Source organism: Miniopterus natalensis, chromosome 16, assembly GCF_054644295.1.
Source record: "Miniopterus natalensis isolate mMinNat1 chromosome 16, mMinNat1.hap1, whole genome shotgun sequence".
Classification (NCBI taxonomy): domain Eukaryota; kingdom Metazoa; phylum Chordata; class Mammalia; order Chiroptera; family Miniopteridae; genus Miniopterus; species Miniopterus natalensis.
In genome coordinates this window covers 38,619,282-38,625,389 of record NC_142096.1, presented here as the reverse complement: position 1 = coordinate 38,625,389, position 6,108 = coordinate 38,619,282, and the positions used below count along the sequence as shown (strand labels likewise).

Here is a 6,108-nt window from a genome sequence, read left to right as displayed (position 1 = left end):
AGTGCGGTCCTAGACCATGCCCAGATTCTCACCTATGTTAACGCATCGACTGTTCACTCATGACTGCCTGAGGGGCACTGTGTTATGTCCTGTGTAAGATGTCAGGCAAAAAAAAAAAAGAAAGAAAGAAAGAAAAAAAAGATGACTAAGCCCCAGGCCCCAGCAGAGGTACTTACGGTGTAGACAGGGGGAAAGCATATAAACAGATATTGTGCAACTGAAACGGGGGTGTAAAAGCAAAAATCAGGGCATCGCTTCAGGTGGGACAGGGGTCAGGTGAGGGAGACCCAGAAGCTCAGGTTTCAGCTGGATTTTTAGACAGTGAAAGGCTTGGCTGGACTGAGAAGGTCAGAATGGTTAGATTTTTTTTTTTTAAAAAGGGAAATTGATAAGTCCTAAAGCATTCAGTTGTCTAGTATTTTATTCTGAGAAGGGTCTGGCATCCACATGAATAAAAGTGCTGAGCTCCAGGAAAGATGGGAGTGAGAGCAGCTTAATTTGGTCTTACATCGTTGTAAGAGATGAGAGAGAAACAGTCAAGGCCTAGTTAGGAGAAGGTAGTCTCTCCAGGACACCTCCCGGACCCTGCTAGGAGGGGCTGTGACCTATTTTCCCCTGTTGCAGAAGGACTCAGGGGAAGGACAGGGGCATGTGATGTGGTATCTTTGCTGCCCTGTATGAGAAGTCTGTCTGTCCACCATACGCATTCTGTACACTTGCGGTCACTGTGCTCGAGGTATGGTAGACGCGTTTACATGATTTTCTATATCATCAGAGCTTAGAGTGTTTATACAAGAAGACATTTGTGGTTTCCTCCACAATCCCAAAGGCTTCAAAGCGACCAGCCAATCCCTTCAAAGGGACCAGCGATGTCTGGGAAATGACTGCAACACCGTGGACACAGCCGTCCGACATAAGGCAGGGTGACCTGGCACATGCCAGATGTTTGTACAGGGTCTTATATGTTATTTTCCGTTGTGACTCATGTGGTTGGAATGTGTGGGGAGGACTCGGAGGGATTTCTAAGTGGGAAGCATTACATTTTGCTAAATCATGTATTTATTCCTGATTAAAATAAACGTAATACATATTTAACCCCTGGAGTGGAAGGAGAGCTCCTGGCCAGCTGGGTGGGTGGCTCGTGCAGGAGCTGCCGTGGGTCTCAAATTCTCAAATCAAAGTGCAACTGGAAAGAGATGGAGACAAGAAACACCCAGGGAAACCTCCCTGCTCGGTCGCTCAGCTTCTTCTGGAGGGACAGCCATAAGCACACCAGACTCTGTGACTTTGATGGTGTCTTATCACACTTACAGGTGCACATGAAGGATGGGAACAGAAAACTTCTGAGCGATTGTTATGAACATTCTGTCTCACCCGGACTCCTCCCCACATTACTTGCAGTACCTCTGCAGTTTGTTCTCCCAAGAATTTCTTTCTACAAATATTTTTGGGGCACCTATTAAACTCCAGACACTGCTCCAGGTGCTGGGGCTGTTGCAGGGAAAACCAGACGAGGTCTCCGCTGTCATGGAGCTTGATGTCATATATAAACAAGGAGACTTTCTGTGCAGAAAGCAGCTCAGGCCGCTGGATTAGAGTGAGCAGCAGGGGAGTTGTTTAATCCAGTGCTTAGGAAAAGCCTCTCGTGGGCGCATTTGAGCTGAGGCCCAAAAGGTGAGAAGCAAACAGCCACGCAAAGGCCCAGGAAGAATACTGGAGGCCCTGGGGAGAGCGAGGTGACTCCTGCAGGCAGGAGCAAGGCTGCATGTGAGGATCTGAGGCCAGGGTGCTGGGGCTGAGTGAGGGGTGAGGGGCTGTCTGGAGGGAGGCAGGGCAGGTCCTGCAGGGCCTGGATGGGTTGAGAAGGGGTTTAGGGTCCATTCTAGGAGAAGTGGGAAACCACTGGAAGGATCTAAGTAGGGGACTGATGTCACCTCTTTTATATGTTTAAACGCACATCGGCTGCTGTGTAGAGAATGGATCTTCAAAACTCCCACATTCTATTGTCTACCTGACATGTAGTTAAAACGATGCTGAGTTTGAAAGTAAAGCGGTGGGAATGTTTTCATATAAAAATGAGCAACAGGAAATCCTGTTGAATTTTGAGGCACAATGAAATTTAGGTGAAAATAAATTTTTGCCTAAGAGCAAAGAGATTTACAAAAGGAACAATACATGAAGAAGACATGATTGAACCAAAATCAATCTAATGTAAGTATCAAAATATATTAAGCAACTGTTATATAGGGACAAATAGATAAATCAACAATTTTATTTGGAGATTTTAACACAGCTTTCATAAACTTGTAGATTAAGCTAAGATAAATAGGTAAGTAGACAGAAGAGTATTAAGGAAGCATCGAGGGGATAAACACATGGACTCAGTCAAGCACCCAGGAATAGCAGAATTGGAATAAGATATATTAGAAAAATAACAAGCATCCAAGACAAGACAGGATTCCCAAAAACTGCTAAATAGAAGTCTTTGCATCAAGGCGAGATTCTTTCGGTTTTAAGGGGTGGGGAAAGCCATGAAGCCCTGCTCCGCAGAGCCCTAGAGAAGGGAGTGACTCTGCAGATGGAGAGGTGGACATGCTGGCCACACAGCAGTGATGGGAAGACCTGGAGGAAGGCATGGCATCTTCCAGGAACGGGGATGCCCAGGGAGCCTGGAGCGGAGGGTTTGTTCGGGGAGGAATGGAGCAGGAAGGGAGACAGGAAACTTCAGCTCGAGGCCAAGTCCTGAGGCCTGGCACTCACTCAGAGGAATGCAGAATTGGGGCGATGGAAATATCTTCTGGGTCCCATAAATCATAGCACAGAGGAAATGACTTCCTCGGTCTTCTCTTAGAACTGGCCAGGGTGTCAAAGCCACCAAATGCAGGTTTGCAACATGTCGCCCCTCTTCCCCAACCTGGCCCCCGGCTAGGGGAATCCTCCACACCTCCTGTTTGCAATTGCCTCTGTTTGGCATAGAACGGGGGAAACTGAGATTTCTTGAGTTCGATGGGGTGCAGGGCACTCTACAAACTTATATGATGACGACGTCTCGAGCCCTCAGGGGACAGAATTAACCATACCTATTTTATCAATGAAGAATACAGGATAAAGGGTTTCACCCCAGGCCAGGACCTTAATGCAGTTTTGTTTAACCCTACACCTGGCTTCTTTATCTTACACATTGACACCCCAAAAGAGTCCCAAGCTCCTGGAGAAGCAGCCTCATCGAATGGGAAAACACAGAATTTGGCTACAGGTTCTAATCCCTAATGCAGCCCCTTCTTTGCTGTGTGTTCTTTAGTAGATAACTAACATCTCTGAGCCTTGGATTTCTTATCTCTAAATGGCTATTTAAAAACACTCCTTGTGAGTCAATGTGATGAATCTCTGAGATAATACTGAAAGTTCTATATGGCCCCAAACACATTAAACAAATAAATGTAAGTGATTAATTATCACTGGAGTCTCTCACTTGCCAGTTCAACAGCTCTGGCCTCAAGATTTGCAGAAAGATAAGATTTTAATCAAGAATATATCACCAGCTTGCATTCATTCCCCAAACATCTGCTGGGAAAGAGCATGTTTAAGAACTGCTAATATATTGAAGTATTTTAGTTCCCTGAATTCCACATAATTTCACGTGCATCCTGAACGCTGCTGGGAGCAGTTGTAAAAGCTGCTCCTAAATGACTGAAGCAGATGGTGGGTTTATTTTTACAGACACTGCCATTTGTTAGGACAGATTCGCTTTCGAAATTCCCCAAACACCCAAGCTCTCCAGAATTTCAAAAAGAAAATTAGGCCTTCTGTGCCTACTAGAAGGTGTTTCTGGTGCCTTCTGGGTCCCACTGAGAGTCTGGTTTCTGAGGGGGCCTGGGGAAATACCTCCAGGATCAACTCAAAGTTAGGATGTCTGTTTCAGTCCCAGAAACTAAGAGATATTTGGGGTCAGATCCCCCACAAGAAGGACGCAGGGACCCCTACAGAGGGAGAGATTGAAGAAAACCCAGATCAAAGGACAAGAAACACAAGAGGGGGGAGGGAAGGAGGAAGGGAGGGAAGGAGGGAGGCAGGGAGGGAAATGGACGAGCCTGTGGGTCCCCCATTCACCTGCTCATCCCCTGCCCTGTAATTAGGCAGCAGTTATTGTAAGACAGCTGTGTTGGGTGCTGGGGGCCGCGGAGAGCAAGGCACGCCTGCCCCCATCCTCCCGGCGCTGACAGTCTTGGGAGGGGGACAGGCTTGGCAGGAGGAGCAATTATGTGCCGCTGGGAAGTCACGGTAAATGCTGTAAAAGTCACAGAGACGCTCAGGCAGCAGGAGCCATACAGAGGGGGACCGAGTCTAAGCGGGAGTCCGGAAGGGCTCCCGGGAGGACGGACTGGGCAGGCAAAGGGGAAGGTGGCAGAGCAGCGTCTCGTGCACGGGGAGGCGCCTGCCCGAGGCGATGGGTCGTGGACTGTGCGGAACAGGAAGGAGGGAGAAGTGGCAGGTGGTGCCGCTTCCTCCCAGGGATGGTGACGATGCTGACCTAGCGTCAGCTCTGCCCCAGCAATGCCACCCCCACCCTCCCTCTGATCAAGGGCTAGGGTCCCAGCAAGGCTGGGCAGACTTGGAGTGGTTATATGGCCTGAGAATTGCTAGCACGTCCATGGCATTGGTCTCAATGGTCGCCTTCTTTCCTTAATTTGTGTTACTGAATAGTCTCCTCATTGCTCTCTCTGCCCCCAGCATTGTCCCTCTCCATTCATTCTCCTCCAGCTCTAAGAGAAGTCTCCTAAAGGGAAGCAATTTCCCACTTGCTCAAAGCACTTTGAAGGCACAGCAGCTCTATTCACAGCAGCCAGAAGGGACAGCCCCAGTGTCCCTCGACAGGTGAATCAATAAGCAAAGTGTGGTATATACACACAATGGAATGTTTTTCAGCCTTAAAAAGGAATGAAATTCTGATATAATCTACAACATAGATCATGGATGAACCTTGAAGACATGCTAAGTGAAATAAGCCAGATACCAAAGGACAAACCTTGTATGGTTCTCTCTCACATCGATATTTCTCTGTCTCTCTCTCCCCCTTCCTCTCTCTAAATCAATAAACATATCCTTGGGTGAAGATAAAAATTAAAAAGTTCTGGAAATGATTAATGGCGATGATTACACAACCTTGTAAAGTGTTTAATGCCACTGAATTATACACTGAAAGGTGGTTAAAATGGTAAACCAAGCCAAACAAAACAAGCAAACAAACCAAACCTTTCCATGGCAATGGTTCCACGTGCTCAGGATGAACCCAAGGAGCTCAGTGCAATCTGGCTGCTCTCTGCCTCCTCCCACCACCCCCCACACACCACTGCCTGGGAAGCCACTGTCCTCCTGTGGCACCACAGGCTTGCAGAGCTCGGAGGAGTCCAGTGTCCCTTGGTGCCTGGGCTCCGCTGGCACAGTCCTACACAGTCCCCAGCATTTCACTCAGACTTTCCCTCTCCTGAGAAGCATTTCCCAACAGCCCCTCCGTCCCCTGTGCTTGGTCGGAGACTTGTCTCTGAGTCACCCTAAGACCCTCTCTTAAATATCTGCTTTAAGTGTCCACCCCGCACCCCACAGTAAACTCCAAGCTTCCTGAGAACTGGGATGTGAATTATTCAGCATGGCATCCCCAGCACCTGGCACAGCACCTGCTGTAGGTCAAGTGAGGATATAGCCCAATTCCCCTTCCCAGGCAGCGGAAAGGTATCTGCCTGGCCAGCAGCCACAAGGGGCAGAGCAGCTCAGGTCCAAGTGTTTCTTACTGGCAAAGAGCAGTGTGGCACTCCCAGTGTTGGAGCTCCTGCAGTACACCTGCCAACAACTGGACGCTCGGTACAACTAGAAGCTAATCAATGACAGAATAGTTTTCAGGACTCAGGCTGTGGTCAGCCAGGTTATTTCTTCCATCATAATCATTGTCAACATCATTATTATATCATAATCATCAATTTATCATCATTATCATAATCATCACCACCATCATCATCATCACCATCATCTTCATCACCATCATCCTCATCACCCCCATCCTCACCACCACCATCATCACCACCATCCTCATCACCATCATCACCACCATCC

At 48.0% G+C, this 6,108-nt stretch overlaps 1 protein-coding gene across 1 annotated transcript in view; it reads right to left on the bottom strand.

The window, feature by feature from the left end:
- The window catches only part of TG (thyroglobulin), a 199,963-nt gene that overhangs the window by 74,572 nt on the left and 119,283 nt on the right, over positions 1 to 6,108 (bottom strand). The window lies entirely within an intron of this gene.